The sequence below is a fragment of the Lissotriton helveticus genome, chromosome 5_1 (genome assembly GCF_964261635.1).
Source record: "Lissotriton helveticus chromosome 5_1, aLisHel1.1, whole genome shotgun sequence".
In the NCBI taxonomy this organism is placed as follows: domain Eukaryota; kingdom Metazoa; phylum Chordata; class Amphibia; order Caudata; family Salamandridae; genus Lissotriton; species Lissotriton helveticus.
In genome coordinates, this window is record NC_136065.1 from 1,341,683,135 (window position 1) to 1,341,702,185 (window position 19,051).

General features: G+C 46.7%; 1 protein-coding gene across 1 annotated transcript in view; it reads left to right on the top strand.

The window, feature by feature from the left end:
- The window catches only part of PSRC1 (proline and serine rich coiled-coil 1), a 437,095-nt gene that overhangs the window by 359,256 nt on the left and 58,788 nt on the right, over positions 1 to 19,051 (top strand). The window lies entirely within an intron of this gene.

The following is a 19,051-nucleotide window of genomic DNA, read 5'->3' on the forward strand; positions in this document are numbered from 1 at the left end:
CACCACCCTGGGTTAGACACTGGCTATATGCAAATCAGCTCTGACCCTGTGCCTCATGGGAACAGTCCAGTCCGAACTACCAAGCCATGTCTTTCCCAGATCGTAATCAAGCATCCAAGGACCGGTTTCTGGCTATCAGCCTTCATCAGCCTGGATAACTTGACTCCAGTGGTGTGGAGAGCCTGGGACTCACGTCTGAGCATCCCCAGCCCACTCGGGGTGAAAATTGCAAAAAACACAGTTGATGGACAGAATGTAGAACAATGTCATACATTCACCCCAGTACAAGGATCTGGGCCTAAATCCATCGTTTTTTTGCACTCCACACCACCCTGGGTTAGACACTGGCTATATGCAAATCAGCTCTGACCCTGTGCCTCATGGGAACAGTCCAGTCCGAACTACCAAGCCATGTCTTTCCCAGACCGGAATCAAGCATCCAAGGACCGGTTTCCGGCTATCAGCCTTCATCAGCCTGGATAGCTTGACTCCAGTGGTGTGGAGAGCCTGGGACTCACGTCTGAGCATCCCCAGCCCACTCGGGGTGAAAATTGCAAAAAACACAGTTGATGGACAGAATGTAGAACAATGTCATACATTCACCCCAGTACAAGGATCTGGGCCTAAATCCATCGTTTTTTTGCACTCCACACCACCCTGGGTTAGACACTGGCTATATGCAAATTAGCTCTGACCCTGTGCCTCATGGGAACAGTCCAGTCCGAACTACCAAGCCATGTCTTTCCCAGACCGGAATCAAGCATCCAAGGACCGGTTTCTGGCTATCAGCCTTCATCAGCCTGGATAGCTTGACTCCAGTGGTGTGGAGAGCCTGGGACTCACGTCTGAGCATCCCCAGCCCACTCGGGGTGAAAATTGCAAAAAACACAGTTGGTGGACAGAATGTAGAACAATGTCATACATTCACCCCAGTACAAGGATCTGGGCCTAAATCCATCGTTTTTTTGCACTCCACACCACCCTGGGTTAGACACTGGCTATATGCAAATCAGCTCTGACCCTGTGCCTCATGGGAACAGTCCAGTACGAACTACCAAGCCATGTCTTTCCCAGACCGGAATCAAGCATACAAGGGCCGGTTTCTGGCTATCAGCCTTCATCAGCCTGGATAGCTTGACTCCAGTGGTGTGGAGAGCCTGGGACTCACGTCTGAGCATCCCCAGCCCACTCGGGGTGAAAATTGCAAAAAACACAGTTGATGGACAGAATGTAGAACAATGTCATACATTCACCCCAGTACAAGGATCTGGGCCTAAATCCATCGTTTTTTTGCACTCCACACCACCCTGGGTTAGACACTGGCTATATGCAAATCAGCTCTGACCCTGTGCCTCATGAGAACAGTCCAGTCCGAACTACCAAGCCATGTCTTTCCCAGACCGGAATCAAGCATCCAAGGACCGGTTTCTGGCTATCAGCCTTCATCAGCCTGGATAGCTTGACTCCAGTGGTGTGGAGAGCCTGGGACTCACGTCTGAGCATCCCCAGCCCACTCGGGGTGAAAATTACAAAAAACACAGTTGATGGACAGAATGTAGAACAATGTCATACATTCACCCCAGTACAAGGATCTGGGCCTAAATCCATCGTTTTTTTGCACTCCACACCACCCTGGGTTAGACACTGGCTATATGCAAATCAGCTCTGACCCTGTGCCTCATGGGAACAGTCCAGTCCGAACTACCAGGCCATGTCTTTCCCAGACCGGAATCAAGCATCCAAGGACCGGTTTCTGGCTATCAGCCTTCATCAGCCTTGGATAGCTTGACTCCAGTGGTGTGGAGAGCCTGGGACTCACGTCTGAGCATCCCCAGCCCACTCGGGGTGAAAATTGCAAAAAACACAGTTGGTGGACAGAATGTAGAACAATGTCATACATTCACCCCAGTACAAGGATCTGGACCTAAATCCATTGTTTTTTTGCACTCCACACCACCCTGGGTTAGACACTGGCTATATGCAAATAAGCTCTGACCCTGTGCCTCATGGGAACAGTCCAGTCCGAACTACCAAGCCATGTCTTTCCCAGACCGGAATCAAGCATCCAAGGACCGGTTTCTGGCTATCAGCCTTCATCAGCCTGGATAGCTTGACTCCAGTGGTGTGGAGAGCCTGGGACTCGCGTCTGAGCATCCCCAGCCCACTCGGGGTGCAAATTGCAAAAAACACAGTTGGTGGACAGAATGTAGAACAATGTCATACATTCACCCCAGTACAAGGATCTGGGCATAAATCCATCGTTTTTTTGCACTCCACACCACCCTGGGTTAGACACTGGCTATATGCAAATCAGCTCTGACCCTGTGCCTCATGGGAACAGTCCAGTCCGAACTACCAAGCCATGTCTTTCCCAGACCGGAATCAAGCATCCAAGGACCGGTTTCTGGCTATCAGCCTTCATCAGCCTGGATAACTTGACTCCAGTGGTGTGGAGAGCCTGGTACTCACGTCTGAGCATCCCCAGCCCACTCGGGGTGAAAATTGCAAAAAACACAGTTGATGGACAGAATGTAGAACAATGTCATACATTCACCCCAGTACAAGGATCTGGGCCTAAATCCATCGTTTTTTTGCACTCCACACCACCCTGGGTTAGACACTGGCTATATGCAAATCAGCTCTGACCCTGTGCCTCATGGGAACAGTCCAGTCCGAACTACCAAGCCATGTCTTTCCCAGACCGGAATCAAGCATCCAAGGACCGGTTTCTGGCTATCAGTCTTCATCAGCCTGGATAGCTTGACTCCAGTGGTGTGGAGAGCCTGGGACTCACGTCTGAGCATCCCCAGCCCACTCGGGGTGAAAATTGCAAAAAACACAGTTGATGGACAGAATGTAGAACAATGTCATACATTCACCCCAGTACAAGGATATGGGCCTAAATCCATCGGTTTTTTGCACTCCACACCACCCTGGGTTAGACACTGGCTATATGCAAATCAGCTCTGACCCTGTGCCTCATGGGAACAGTCCAGTCCGAACTACCAAGCCATGTCTTTCCCAGACCGGAATCAAGCATCCAAGGACCGGTTTCTGGCTATCAGCCTTCATCAGCCTGGATAGCTTGACTCCAGTGGTGTGGAGAGCCTGGGACTCACGTCTGAGCATCTCCAGCCCACTCGGGGTGAAAATTGCAAAAAACACAGTTGATGGACAGAATGTAGAACAATAATAATAATAATAATAATCCACATTTGTAAAGCGCACAATCACCCGTAAGGGTCTCTAGGCGCTGGGGGCCGTCGGGAAGATTAAGCAAGCTATTGCCCAGAGTCACATGGTGCTGGGCTAATCTGCTGCCGGTACCGGGGATCGAACCGTGATCCCCAGATTCCAGAGTCAGTCACCCTGGCCGCGGCGCCACACCTCTTCCATACATTCACCCCAGTACAAGGATCTGGGCCTAAATCCATCGTTTTTTTGCACTCCACACCACCATGGGTTAGACACTGGCTATATGCAAATCAGCTCTGACCCTGTTCCTCATGGGAACAGTCCAGTCCGAACTACCAAGCCATGTCTTTCCCAGACCGGAATCAAGCAACCAAGGACCGGTTTCTGGCTATCTGCCTTCATCAGCCTGGATAGCTTGACTCCAGTGGTGTGGAGAGCCTGGGACTCACGTCTGAGCATCCCCAGCCCACTCGGGGTCAAAATTGCAAAAAACACAGTTGATGGACAGAATGTAGAACAATGTCATACATTCACCCCAGTACAAGGATCTGGGCCTAAATCCATTGTTTTTATGCACTCCACACCACCCTGGGTTAGACACTGGCTATATGCAAATCAGCTCTGACCCTGTGCCTCATGGGAACAGTCCAGTCCGAACTACCAAGCCATGTCTTTCCCAGACCGGAATCAAGCATCCAAGGACCGGTTTCTGGCTATCAGCCTTCATCAGCCTGGATAGCTTGACTCCAGTGGTGTGGAGAGCCTGGGACTCATGTCTGAGCATCCCCAGCCCACTCGGGGTGAAAATTGCAAAAAACACAGTTGATGGACAGAATGTAGAACAATGTCATACATTCACCCCAGTACAAGGATCTGGGCCTAAATCCATCGTTTTTTTGCACTCCACACCACCCTGGGTTAGACACTGGCTATATGCAAATCAGCTCTGACCCTGTGCCTCATGGGAACAGTCCAGTCCGAACTACCACTAATGGCACCTTTGGAGAAAGTTTACAAAATGTGCAAGTCTGTCACACAAATAAAATGAACTTGCCTTAAGACCTGAAACACCAATGGTAAACTAATGTATTCACTATGGACACTGCCGAGTAACCGTCTACTGTCCCAGGACCTAAAGAAAAGGTCTCATAATATACTTCTGCCTTTTCCCATTGTTTTAAAATGGCTTAGAAATCGGCACAATGCAGGTGGCGAGAGTCCTTCACAGGACTCTTGGCAAGGTGGGCAATTCCAGTGGCTGAGCAGACACCACATTAGACTTTACATCTAATCTTAGCTTTACAATTTTACCCAAGTATTCTAGAAATAAACACTGAATTCAACATCTGGGTAGGCCTACAATACAGACATTTGTTTGGGAAGGGTAGTCAGTTGGTCTTTCCGTCAGAATCACTGCAGCCCCAGTTGAGTGCTAGTGGAATAGCTGAAAACTGTGCAACCAGGCGACAGTAGGGCCTAGTCACAAAGCATTTTGAGTACATAACGTTTTACCTCTCTAGTGCTCTTTTACATACTCTCGTATAAATTTGTGAATTTGCCCCAAAACATCTAAAAATAGAATATTCAGGACATTTTCATATGCAATTGTGTATATTTACTAATAGGGTGTTGGAAGTTTCAGGGCCAATTCACAAAGGTGTGTAAGATGACATAAAAGACTACTGCATTACTAAAGATGTATTTAGGAATAGTGTGGAGAAAAGATGCTCCCGGACACTTATCCTAGACAGCCCAGAAGTAACAAATGTACTTATGTTGTGCCTCACAGTTGAGGTCCCTAACCCGTTAAGTATTACTTTGTCACAGTTTAGTTACCAGCCATCCTCCACAGTTACAGAATGCACTGTGACAAACGCATGCATATTACATCTGCACAGCGTAAGACGTATTAGGAACATCTTCGCTGACTCCACACACATTTCCCCCAGGCAATGTATCGAACATCGGGCAGGAAATGAAAGATGTCCTACATATGGTATAGCTAGCTGTGTTTTTTAAAAGACACACTGGACACTGAAAGACGTAAATTACACAAACGTCAGTAATGCCCATCAATTCTCTTTGTCAGTTACTGTTGCATGCTGAAACCTATCGAACCAATGTATGTCACGAATGTGTTTACCATGTAGAAAAAAAAGAATAAAAGAAACTCAATAAAAACAGATGTTAAGAAAAACCAAATGTACTTATTTTGTGAACCCTAATTTCATTGGTGGAATTTTTGTCAGCTAATTTGTCGCCCAACTTAATACATAGCACGATTATCACTAGTCTTACCTTTTTTCATTCAAGAGAAGCCAATCGGTCAGCCTTGCTATTTTTTCTATGCCTTTGAGTGCTTCACATAAAAACACCTACCTTTTTTAGGTCTAGCCTACTAGACCATGCGTACACTGTCTGCTCAAGTTATATTGTCTGCTTACAGTGGGCTTAGAGCCCGCCCATTACTTACCATTTGTTGGCTTTGAAGTCACTCTCATTTGCTAGCTTCTCATTTGTTAGCTTATGTGGGCTTTACTTCCTCTTCATGTGTTTGTCCCTCATCTGAAGCATTCACATATTATTGTGTTCTTCCAGTGCTCATTTTTCATGTGCCATTTTTTTCTTTTTGTTGAGTTTTCCAGCTGTCTCCCTCATGTACTTCTCTGCCGCGCTTGTATTGCTCTTTCTCTGCCCGTATGCTTCTCCTCATGGTCTCCTTCATATGTTTGCCCTCTTGTGCTTCTTCCTCCACCATGCATTGCATTCTCTACATTGCTCTCATCTGTTTGCTTCACCTCTTCCCGCTCCACGTTGCTCTCCTATGTTTGCTTTCTCTCCCTATGCTGCTTTCTCTCCCATTGCTTTTTTCACCTGCACCAGTGTGTTTCTTCCCCCCACTTGTGGCCTCTGTTTTGCTTCCTCCCACCTATACCCTCTTTGTTGCTTACCCGCAGCCTCACCCCTGTGTTTCCTCCGCCTGCTTCCCATATTGCTTCCCCTTCAGCTTTTCTTTCCTCCGGTTTACTACTTTTAATTTTGTTTGCTGATCCTACTATGATTGGAAAAGAAAAATAATAACGCAAATAGGCCCCAAAGGCAAGACATATTGACTTTGCCAATGTTTGTGTTGTTGAGCTGTTGTAAGTGCTCCTCTGACTTGGAGGGATGCGTAGATGGGAAAAAATAAGTAATGTAAATCTAACCTTCGGCAGAGGCAAAAGCCCTGATTTAGTATTTGCCGGATGGTTTACTCCATCACAAACAGGAATCAGATCCCGTCCACCTTATTACATCATATGACATCTCTTTTGTGACTGAGTACCTTCCACCAAACTCAAAATCAGGCCCAAAGTCTTAGCATGGCTTAAGCAGGCAGAAAAACCATAGACCACGTGTGTGCAGACGGCTGCAGCTGTCAGACCCTCCAGGCTGACATGACATAAGATAACAAACGTAAGACTGTTTTCATTATAAGTAGCTATAAATGGGCAAAAATGAAGACTGTCCTGCTATTGAAAGAGGAATTCCAAATTAAGCGTATGCATAGGTTTGATGAAAGCCCTAGATGGGAAACAAAGAACACTGCAATTAAAGCAAGCCTTGGCAAAGCCATTAGAGCTGGCCTTGGCAAACTGGTGTGAAGGTTAATTTGTTTTTATATATTGTTTTATTTTTGTCAACCCACAGTGGTGTTTGCCACTGTGTAGATATACGTTAGTCACAGTTTCTATGGGAAGAATGTTTTGGCTTTTTTTTTAGTTTTACTAATAACTTTAGCAATGTTTGACAAATCTTAACGAAACTTTCCAAAAGAAAAGTTCCTCCATCTCCGCTCCTTTCATGTATGTTTTGGGTTGATCCATCAAAGAGGTGCAGAGGAAAAGGGAGGGGTGGGCACAAAACGCTTTTTTCCTATACATTTTCCAAAGAACAAAATAGACATTGTTACAGAGAAAAGTAGTGAACAAAATGTCACCAAATTTGGCAGAAATTTAGAATTTTACCCAGGAAGTGTGCTTTTTTGTGATTTCTTGTACATTTGTTCAGTCGTTTTTGAGAAATTAGTTTTCAAGATTTATTGATATATGGACAGTTGATCCAAATTCAAAAACTCGAGTAATTCTCTTTATTTTGCATGTCAGCTGGCTTGATTGGGAGTCCCCTGGGTGTGAACAATATGAGTGACTGGCCGCAACATGAAAGAAAATGTTGCACCTACCATTACAGGACATGATAAGGATACCCTGACCTGACCTTCAGGCCCTTCTGGGACCAAAGATAATAATAATAAATACAATACATTTGTAAAGCACACAGCTACGTAAAAAGGTGTCCCAGTGCTAGCAAAAAGAATTTCCACTTAGTACAAAGGTAGAAACCGGCTTAGGAGAAGGTTATTGCAGAGTCCAAAAGAAGCGTTTTAAGCTTTTTGCTGAAGACCATTTCAGATGGGCAATTTCTCAAGGCCAGAGGTAAGGCATTCCACAGTCTAGCTGACAGGTAGGCAAAGAAACGACCACCCCTTCTGTATTAAGCAATACGAGGGGTTTGAAACAGCGTAAGGTTGTTAGAACAAAGGGATCACACCTGGGAGGATAGTCTGAACCGCCGCCTAAGGTAAAGAGTTTTGCTACAGTTAAAAATCTTGAACTGAAAAGATGGCCTTTTTGCGATCCTGCAGAGCTCTCGTGGGAGCCAGCGCAGAGTCCATAATCTTTTTTTAAAATGAGGGCTGGGGACCTGTGACCAGATGGCAGATTGTGCGCGGGGGTGGGGGGAGTGGGGGTGGACTTCGTGTGGGATGGTTGGGCGCACAGCCTGGCCTTGTCGTGCACTGCCTAAGGATTGGCCGCTTGTGGGGGTATTGGGTGCCTTTGGTCTGCACACCAGTAGATTTGACACAGGGCATGGCTGCATGCCAGGCCCTGTGGCCAACCCATCGATCTTACCGCGCAATGGGTTGGGCACTGGGCCTGGCTGCAGCCAACGAGTCATTCATCATACCTTCCAACATTGTAATAAAATATTACTTTACATTTAAATAAATTCACTGAAAAAAGCAACGGTTGAAATGGAGTTATACGTGAGGAAGTTAGAAAGATTTTAACGTTTTAAAAAAACCTTGGAAACTCACTAAAAAAGCACTACTGTTTAAGAAAAAAATGTCATTTACGTCAGTTACGTATAAATATAACTTGCACCGCTGTGATGTACTGCTTATGGCCTCAAATATCAAGATGACACCTGAAATCTGTGGTGGTGCAAGTAATACTTATATTAGTTACTTATAACTGGCAAATGTTAGTGTTTTCTTTTTTTTTAATGGTGGTTTTTTTTTCAGTGAATTTATAATGTTTTTCTTCTGCAAGTTAAAATCTTAACTTCCTTCCTCACATATAATACCAGTTTAACCTTTGGTTTTGCAGTTGCGTGGTAAAGTCTATTGTAATGCTCGCGGGTAAAGGCATCCCTGTTAAGGACGGATATTGTTGTTAAATTTATGACTTTGAATTTTTTCTTTTTTGGTAGCTGTCCCGTTAGTTTGAAGGATAAGTTGGCACAATCTGCCCTTCCTTCCTTTTCTGTTGGATGTTAAATCTTAACATTGATCAAAACCATGTCATTTCCATTCCTCCCTTTTTAGTCTGTTGTGCAGCCTGGGGCAGAGAGGGCTTTCCACAACTTTTTTGGTAGCCCTAACCTCAGTAAATCAGCTTCAATGTAAATGTTGTGTGCATGTCTCTTGCAAAAACTTAAATCCAACTCTGTTCAAAGAACTGTTCTTCCAACACGTGCCCATGCTTGCTAAATCATATCCAAGGCACGTTCCTATGATTTCATCCGTTTCACGCAATAGCCGACAGGTGTGCTTAGACATTTAGAGTTGGATGCTTAATTTGAGGCCACGAGAACAAACATATTGGAAAGAGGCATCTAGCCGCAGATTCCTTAACTTAGAATATCCCCAGGTGTCAGACTGGATCCGGGAAACATTTTTTTGTGTTTCCCGCAGCAGTACCTCTGCACGCCAGAGGGCGTTGTCGCCTGGTTACGTTTTGATGTCGTCCACGGAAGTGACGTCAGTTGAGCCATGCAAGTCCCCCTCGTCGTGCTGACATCAGTTTTCTTCTTTTCTGTGTCCCAACGCGGATCCAGAGTTAAGCGGTTCCTCTGGCCTGTTTTTAGGCTTTCGTGTCGCCTTTCGCTTCTGGAACAGTGTGCCGATGCCTGCGGGCTTCAAATCGTGTGCGTCCTGTTTGCGGCAGATGTCGGCAACTGATCCACATGAGATCTGTATGTGGTGCTTGGGCGAGCACCACGACTCCGCCAAAAGCGACGCCTGCCAGCAGTTGAAGCCAAAGTTCGGTCTGACTCCTTGCGGCGCTGGCTTCCGTCCCCAGTGCAGGGCTCCAAAAGGCGTAGTTCTTCCTCCCATGCCGAGGTCTCTGCTCGGGACAGATCCTGGAGTCGTTCCCATGGATGTCATTTGCCTGCCTCAGGGAACGACATGGAACGACTCCGCACAAACGTGACACTGGGGGCCACCGCTCCCGGTTTTTCACCCGAAGCAAGCCCTCAGGAGTCGACTCCCACCCATCCACTATTTCCTGGTGCTGGGGCGACTCGGACCCAGATGGAAGCCTATTCCAGGGATCTGCATGCCATCTTTGGGTCACCCCCTCTCCCTGGCGCTCCTTCGTGCCCCACACGTGGGGTAGTGACTCAGGTTGGGATTTCGCCGGCTGGTTCGCACTCGGTGCCAACCAAGTGCGTCAACTCTGGTCCTGGAGTCGCTGCGACGTCGGGACACAGCCCGGCATCCCACTCCTGACGTGGCTTCGCACAGTCCTTTGGGGCTTCCTGTGTCGTCGCCGGATGTGGCTGCAGCGCACAGTTCGACTCCGAGTCAACTTCGTTCCTCCCCACAGGCTTCGGCATTGGTGGAGGTCGAATCGACTCCGGCCCGACACCGGGTGGACGAGCCCTCTACGGAGGCCATCGGCGCCAATTCGACATCGGTCGATGCCGGTTCAGTCCCCGGTTGTCCCTCTGTTGGAGGACGTGACCCTAGTGGGCTCCCCGCCCACACAGGTATACCCATGCGCCACGGAGCAAAATCCCATGGGGCACTGGCCGGCTCATTTAGCTGCAGGGCCTCTGTCATTGGGAGGTTGGATTATCCTGCAATCCTCCCCAACGGATGACTTGCTGTCTCCCCCTCAGATGGTCACAGAGGCCAGCATCGACTTTGCGAGGGCAGTTAGTAGGGCTGCACATGTCTTACAAATGCAGCCGCCCTCTTTCTCCCTGCCTTCGGATCCTTTGTTGGATCTTCTTCACCGGGGCTCGGTGGATGTGGAGCCTCCTTTCCCCTTTGGCAGTTCTTTATATCATGTCCTTCTGGGGACTTGTGCCAGACCCTCGCCTGGTGACCCAGTGGCCTGTGCTGTGCCACACCACCACCAACCGGCTCCAGATGACCCTTCCTGTTTGTCCCTTTCTCCTAGGGCTCATGGACTGGTAGTCCAGGCTGCACTTCCTTCCTCTCCTCCACCGTTACTTCCTCCCACTCGGGATTCTAGGTGGTTGGAGTCGTGTGGCCGCAATGTTTTTGCGTCCACCAGCTCCGGCCTTCGATCCCTAAACACGACCTGCATGTTTGCTCCGGCTACTTCTGCCCTTTGGGACTCCGTTGAGCTACTCCTTCCCTCTTTGCCGGAGTGCCCTCGAGCTGACCTGCTCCAGCTTGTTCGGGATGGCCGAGACATGGCGCAGTTTACCATCCGGTCAGCCATGGACTCAGTGGATCGAGCTATGGCCAGCTCCGCTGCCCTGCATCGCCATGCTTGGCTACACTATGGCAGTTTCCCTGAAAATATTCGGGAGCGACTCAGAGATTTGCCCTTTGATGGGGCCCATTTGTTTGACGACCATGCCAAATTGGCAATCCAGCGTCTCTTTTCAGGATTTCATTGACTTCCGTGATTTTAGTCCCCTATGGTGGATCTGTGTTTTCGTGTGATGGAGTTGTCACTTTCTCCAGTATTGAATCTTTCATAGATTCACATGCTTCTATCTTCCCTGTCGTCATGGTGGGAGGCTCACAGTAACAGAATGACTATAGCAGTATCATAGAGTAAAACACTGCATAGAAAGTCCCATAGGGGACCATAATATTTGGTTGCCAAACCTCCTCATTATTTGGACCAAAAACCAGCCAATCAGCTGCCAGCCCTGACATCACACTCCCCAGCAGAGCCATCATACCTCAGATTTCCAACCGCATTTGTGTGAGAAGGAGTCTCCCTGAGCTCTGCTCAGTTTTGTTCCTGTGAACTTTTCACCTTTCCAACTGAAACTTTTTCTACTGGATTAAGGTATTGTGTTTCTTCCTTTACCTACAATGGCTGGAAGCTCTAAAAAGAGGCTTTTCAGGCCCTGCAGATCCTGTGGAAAACCTAGCTATATTCTGAGGATCCACATAACGACTGTTTGTACTGTCTACACCCTAAACATATCCCATCCCTAAAGACTGCAATCATTGTAGAACCTTCTCGGCTAAAACCTTGAGGGACAGGGAGGCACGTTTATTATTGTGGCTTCAAAAGAAGAAGGCCACTTCCGATTCAGACTCTGAAGGAGAGGTTGATCCTCAGTCTTCCAAGAAAAGAAAGTCTTCTGCTCCTGAGGAGAAAATAGATCCTAAAAAACAAAAGAGCAAAGAAAAAGAAGCTTCTTCATCTTCTTTACCTCAAACACCTTTAAAAGGTCTTCTGTTTCAATGGAGGTGTCATCTGCTCCTTCTTCTAAGGTAGGAGCTTCTCCGGCTTTAATTCCTGTGAAAACAACGACGTTGATGACGACGATATCGACAACAGCTGTGTCGACGTTGGCGATGAAGACAACATAGTCGAAGGGTTCGTCGACGATCCCATCGACCGGAAGATCAGCGTTGACGACCGTGTCGACGACGACAACCTCGTCGACGGCCTCATTGACGTAGACAACATCGTCGACAATAATCCGAATTTGTCGACAACACCTTTTAAGTCTCCAAAGACGAAGTCATCCATAACTTTGAAGTCCTTTCATCCGTCAACGGCGAAGAAATCTGCTGATTTTACTAGTGGGACTAAGATTTCACTGCTACCACCTTCGACTCTGCTGGAGTTGCGGTCCGAGGATTAGGAATCTGGAGTAGCTTATAGTCCTTCCCAGCTTCAGATAAAAAACCAGGACACTGATGATGAAGAGTACCTAGAAGTTCAGGAAGTCTTTTCTTTCCAAGACCGTCCAGTGACTGAAAAAAGATATGAGTCTTTTCAGCAGTCTTATGACTATGAGGAGGAGGAAGAAGTACAGCAGGAGGTGAGAGAAGAAACTGTTTCTATGCCAATTTCTCTGGTAACGGATCTTCGCCACATGATTAACAACTACTATCGTCATTTCCCAGAGGCTAATGCTCCCGCTTCAAAGCCTACCACAAGTCCAATACAGGTTCAAGGGTCTCCGCCTCCACCTACGCCCTCAGTTAAAAAAAATTGTTCCCCTCCTATTATTACAATCAGAGATGATTTAATGGAGAGTGACGGAGATCAGCCAGAAGAAGGAGAACTTCTTCACGAAAGTCCAGTTGGAATAGAATGGGATTGATACATTATTCCTACAACGCCATTTTCATCGCCTTCTCCAGCAAATTCTCCTCCTCAAGATATTGGAGGATTTCATGATATCATGGAGAAGGCCTCAAAAAGGTTTGAACTCCTGCTTCATGTCAAAGAAGCAGAATGTTTTCTTTACGATTTCAAAGAAGAATCTAGAAAATCTGTCCGGGCAAACCCAATTATAGATTTCATTTGGATAGAACGATTGAAATTGATGAAAAATCCAGCCTCCGTCGCAGCCTCGGTACCTAGGATAGAAAAAAAGTATCGGGCACCTGAATCCTCTCCAGCATGTTTAATTGGGCATCCACGGCCGGAGTCTGTAGTGATGCAGGCAGCAATTTAAAAAATCCGGCCTCGACAACTGCAGCTCCTCCGGACAAGGAGGGAAGAGGTATGGATGGAGAAGGAAAGCTTTTTGCTGTGTTACCGGCAGCAGCGATTAGAGCTGCAAATGCGTTAGCCCTCCTCAGTAGATACAATCGTCAAATGTGGTCAGATATAGCTCCATTGTTGTCACATTTGCCAGAGGATAAAAAGGAAGAGGGAGCCCCCATAATCCAGGATGGTTCCAGAGCGGCATCTGAGTCTATAGATATAGCAATGGATATGTCTATCCTTTCATTTCGTCAAATGGCGGTGGCTGTGGCTCTGCGAAGACAGGGATGGCTTAAAGCCACTTCATTTAGACCAGAAGTCCAAGCAAAGATAATTGACATGCCGTTCGACGGAGAAAATATGTTCGGAACGCACATCGATGAGGCCCTTCAAGGCATCAAGGCTGACACCGACACAGCACGTACATTGAGCTTTCTGCAACAGGGCAGGTTTCAGTCCTTTCGAAGGAGAGGGTCGAGAAGACAGTACACTCAAAGACCAACATATCAATCTGGCAGATATCAGCCTTACAATCAGCAGCAGTATCACCAGTTTTCAAATGGACAGCAGTTTCGATCCTCAGGTACCTCGTATCAGCAACAGTCAAAAGGAAAATCTTGAGCAAGAGGCAAGTCTCAGCAGCCTAATAGAAGACAGTGACTTCAACAGAGTGCCCGCCACTTGTTCAAGCTCCAACCACCATTATCTGGCTCTATTTTATCAAGAATGGAAGCCAATTACAACAGACAAATGGGTATTGGACATAATTCATCAGGGCCATACCTTGGAATTTATACAGAAGCCTCCAAATCAACCTCCTATTCTCAGAAAGCAACAGCACCTGTCCGCTCTCAAAGCAGAAATTTTATCTCTCTTGCAAAAGGAAGCAATAGAAGAAGTGCCACGTCTTCAACGAGGGAAAGGCTTTTATTCGCATTTCTTTCTAATAAAGAAAAAACGTACGGGGAAATAGAGACAGGTAATGGACCTGAGAAGTTTGAACAAATTCATCAAAAAGATATCTTTTGGCATGTCATCCCTTCAGGAAATTCTACTTCTTCTTTGCAAAGGGGACTACTTGGCATCCCATGACCTCTTAGATGCTTATTTTCACATCCCGATCCATATAAAACATAGAAAATGTCTACGCTTCATGGTGGCGGGGCGCCACTACCAATTCAAAGTCTTGCCATTCGGTCTGAAATCGCCCCAAGGGGTTTTACGAAGTGTATGGCACCAGTGGCAGCTCACTTAAGACTTCAAGGTTTCCAAGTCTTCCCAAATCTAGACGACTAGCTCATAAAAGGTGCTTCGCTTCTGGAAACACAGCTGTCTCTGCAGTGTTGCATGGATCTCTTCAGTTGTCTGGATCTGAAAGTCAATCTGTAAAAGTCATGTGTTATCCCATCCCAATCCCTTCAGTTTCTGGGAGCCATGCTCCGCACAAGAGAAGCGAAAGCTTATCCTTCAGAGGAACACGTTCAGAAGATAATAAATCTGGCTTCTCATCTTCAAACAAGAAAGTTTACTTTGGTGAGAATCTACTAGTCATTATTGGGGATGATGTCTTCTTGTATCCCCTTGCTTCCCAATTGCAGGCTGCACATGAGGCATCTTCAAGAGCTTCTGGACAAACAGTGGATTCAATCTCAAGGATCCCTCGAAGACCGGGTGTCTATCTCTCCTCAGGTGAAAAAGGCCCTGTCATAGTGGACAATCAGAAAACACTTAACAAAAGGCCTGCTATTCGAACTTCAGAGTTACAGTTCTGTAATGATGACAGACGCATCTCTGTAAGGTTGGAAGGACACATCTCCAAGAATTAGAAATACAAGGTCATTGGTCAGAAAGAGAAACTCATCTTCACATCAACCTACTAGAGTTAAAGGCAGTGTTCTTGGGATTACAGGCGTTTCTACCCAGGATTAGAGGTTCCACGGTTCTGGGCAGGACCGACAGTACGACTACTATGTTTTACCTACTGAAACAAGGGGGTACAAGGTCAGAACTTCTCTCAAAACAAGCGCAAGAGATTTGGAGGTGGTTGCTACTCCACATCATCTCGCTGCAAGTTCAGCACATTCCGGGGGTGGACAACGTAAGAGCAGATGCCCTCAGCAGATCTCCAAATGTTTCTCACGAGTGGGAATTACATCAAGGTCAACTTCTCCTAGTCTTTCGCCTATGGGGAACCCCATCACTGGATCTTTTCGCGACAGTTCACAACTCAAAATGCAAGCACTTCGCAAGCAGATTCCATCAGAAAGGATCGTGGGGCAATGCACTTCAAATGTGCTGGACAGGGATGTTCGCATATGCATTCCCTCCATTCCTTCTAATATAGAAAGTGATTCGGAAAATGAAATCGGAGCCGTGCCACTTAATTCTCATAGCTCCAGCATGGCAGAGACAAGCTTGGTTCTCCGATCTCCTCAAGCTGTCAGTGGCACCCAGGATTCAGTTCCCATTCTCTCAGAACCTGATTTCCATGAACAAAGGTAAAATTCTCCATCCAAATTTGAAATCGCTCAATTTATCGGCATGGAACCTCACAAGCATGAGTTTCAGTCTTGAAATATTTCTCAGGAATGCCGAGATATTCTATCCAAATCACGGGCAATCTCTACTAACAAGACCTATATGGCTAAATGGAGGAGGTTTTGTCAATGGTGCGCTTCTCAAAATCTTCATCCCTTTAATATTTCTTCAGATCAAATCTTGCCATATTTCTTGCATTTGGCTAAAGCGAATCTTTCATATGCTTCTATAAAGGTACACATGGCAGCTATCTCAAGATATAGAAGAGATCCTAACCTTCCATCCCTCTGGTCTCAAAGAATGATAAAAGAATTTCTCAAGGGACTTTTCAGGACGTTTCCCCCAGTTCACTGTCCAACAGCTTAATACGGTTCTGGCACAGCTCATGAAGTCTCCTTTCGAACCGATACATAAAATGGATTTACAATTTCTTTCATGGAAGACAGCCTTACTTTTAGCTCTTACTTCAGCAAGGAGAGTAAGCGAAATTCAGGCTTTCTCGACCTTTTCTCCAATTTCGACCAGACAAGGTTATCTTGAGGACAAATCTGAAGTTCATTCCTAAGGTTCCCTCCATATTTCATCTCAACGAACCTGTGGTGTTACCTACATTTTTTAAAGATCCTTCGTCGTCTGCGGAAAGATCTCTACATTCTCAGGACCTCAAAAGGTGTCTAAAGTTCTACATTGACAGAACAAAGTCATTCAGAAAATCAAACCAACTTTTTGTAGCATTTTGTGGTCCAAGAAAAGGTTTGGCACTATCCAGATCTAGTATTTCTAGATGGATTTCTTCGGCTATCTCTCTGTGCCATGACAAAGTCGGTAAATCTCTCCAATCCAGAGTACGTGCACATTCCACCAGAAAGATGGCAACTTCTGCGGCTGTATTTGCATTAGTGTCACTGCCAGACATTTGCAGAGCAGCAACGTGGAAGAATGCGCACACTTTTACTAGACACTATTTTCATGTATTTCAAGTTCATGCTCTTGCTTTATATACATTCTGTCTGGTCAATAGGCATGCTTTGTGTACAATTTTGAAAATATTATATTCTTATGATTGTTAATATATGAAAAATAGGTGCAGAGCCCACAAAGGCTGTGAGATTCTATCCTGAGCAACGCTCCTTGTAATAAGTACTGCTCGCTATTCTGATACAAGCATGTGAATCTATGAAAGATTCAATACTGGAGAAAACAACTAGTTACTTACCTGTACACTAGGGTTCTCCAGTATTATCTTTCATAGATTCACATGCGGCCCTCCCACCTCCCCGTTACTCAGGTAGACCTCTTATCTCTAGATATATCCTTGGCTCTCACTCGGGGCTGGAAATCTGAGGTGTGATGGCTCTGCTGGGGAGTGTGATGTCAGGGCTGGCAGCTGATTGGCTGGGTTTTGGTCCAAATAATGAGGAGGTTTGGCAACCAAATATAATGGTCCCCTATGGTTCTTTCTATGCAGTGTATTACTCTGATACTGCTATAGTCATTCTGTTACCGTGAGACTCCCACCATGACAACGGGGAAGATACAAGCATGTGAATCTATGAAAGATAATACTGGAGAACCATAGTATACAGGAAAGTAACTAGTTTTGTTTTTCTGTTTGTCTTTGGGTCCAAGAGGTTAATCCCAGAAAGATTGTATGGATGTTCAGCCAGAGGTTTTTTCCATGACTTTACTGCAGCTGGGCCAGCTGTTTGAGTTTCATTTGACCTTTGCCTATAAGCTTGTCTCAAGAAGTGTCCCTTGCTTTTATAGGGATGTGACGTACCCTATGTGGGGTATTCGTTTGCTATTGGGTAGGTGCTGTTCCTTGCCAGGAAGGTTCGGAGGCTCCCGTGGAGCTCCCTTGCTATTTTCAGCACCCCCCAGATTTTCCCATGGGTTCTGCTTCACCTCTTGCTGTTCCATGCTTCCTGCTGTGGTGGTACATACTCTCCGTTGGGCCCCTCGGACTGGCGTGGCCCTCTCCTGTTGTTCCGTGGCACCCTCAGGCGTCTGTGGACGCAGTTGATTTCAGTGTATTGTTGGGGCTCTGCCGTTCCCGACTCGCCCCGGAGGGGGTTTCGCCCCCCCCCACCTTGCTTTGGCTCCTCTTTTTGCTTTCTTTCTGCCCTAAGTGCCTTTGGCGGTCTTGGACGGGGGCATGTGTCCCTGGGGGCTCCCCGGTGCGCTTCGGATCGGTTCTTTCTGTCGCCACTTCTGCACCGTACTGTGTGTGTTATCGTAGGGGACACGTTGGGTTCCTTGAGCCAGTGTCCTGTATGCGCACTTTTGCTGTGGCCTTCTTTCCTGGTGTTGAGACAGGCTTGGGGCCTAGGAGTGGTGCACTTTTTACCAGAGCGGTCCTCAGTTCCGTTTTGCGTTGTGTCCCTGCCTCCCTCGGGGCCAGATTTCTATGGTCCTTGTTGCATACGGCCAGGTGTTCTCCTGGCTCCATGACGAGTTTCACCACATTCTCCGGATGATCTCTGGATTCATCCTGTATACATATGTCCCTTTTTCAGACTTTTTATGTCTGCATGTTACTGTCTTCTTCTTCTTCTGCTTCTTGAAGTGTGATAGTCAGTATTACCGCCTGTGTCGCGGGGGTTGGTTTTCCTTTCTGATTGGGAGGTTGGGCCGCCCTCTTTGTGGCTGGACTTTTGTTCCGCTCTGTTTCACAGCCAGTGATTCCTTTTCTACCTTTCGGACGTCGGTCTATTCTCTAAGGTCGTTCTTCTGGTTTACCTTTGGTTGTCATTTCCTGCCTTTTTCAGCATTTCTGTGTGCTATGTTAGCACACAAAGGGATAAGCGTGCGCACTCCCTGCCCTAGATCCTGGGGGTTGTTCCAGGTTCCCCATTTGTTTCTTTCTCTTTTCTCCACTCTCTCCCTCAGGGAAGCTAGTCTTTGGCATGCTCGGCTTGTTGGTCGCCCTTGGTCCTTGTTCCCAGGGGTACGATTGCCTCGTTGGCTACCTGGTGCTGTGCCGTCTTCTCGGTCGGTCCGCACATGTTGTTGCTGCTACATTTCCTTGAGTTCTCCTTGTGGGGTTTAGTTCTCAAAGTACATACTACTTGTTTCTGTGCACTCTTGCTCTTCACATCTATGAGCCTCATTGTAATCAGGGTTGTGTGTTTTGGCATGATGCCTCTACTCGTTCATGCCACTGGTTGCATCCCTTCACTGGACCTTTGTCTCTTTCGGACCCAGGGGTCCTCTCCTCAGTTTCCTTTTTTTCGTGGGACACTCTGGTATTCTGTCGTTGTGCACTGATTTTC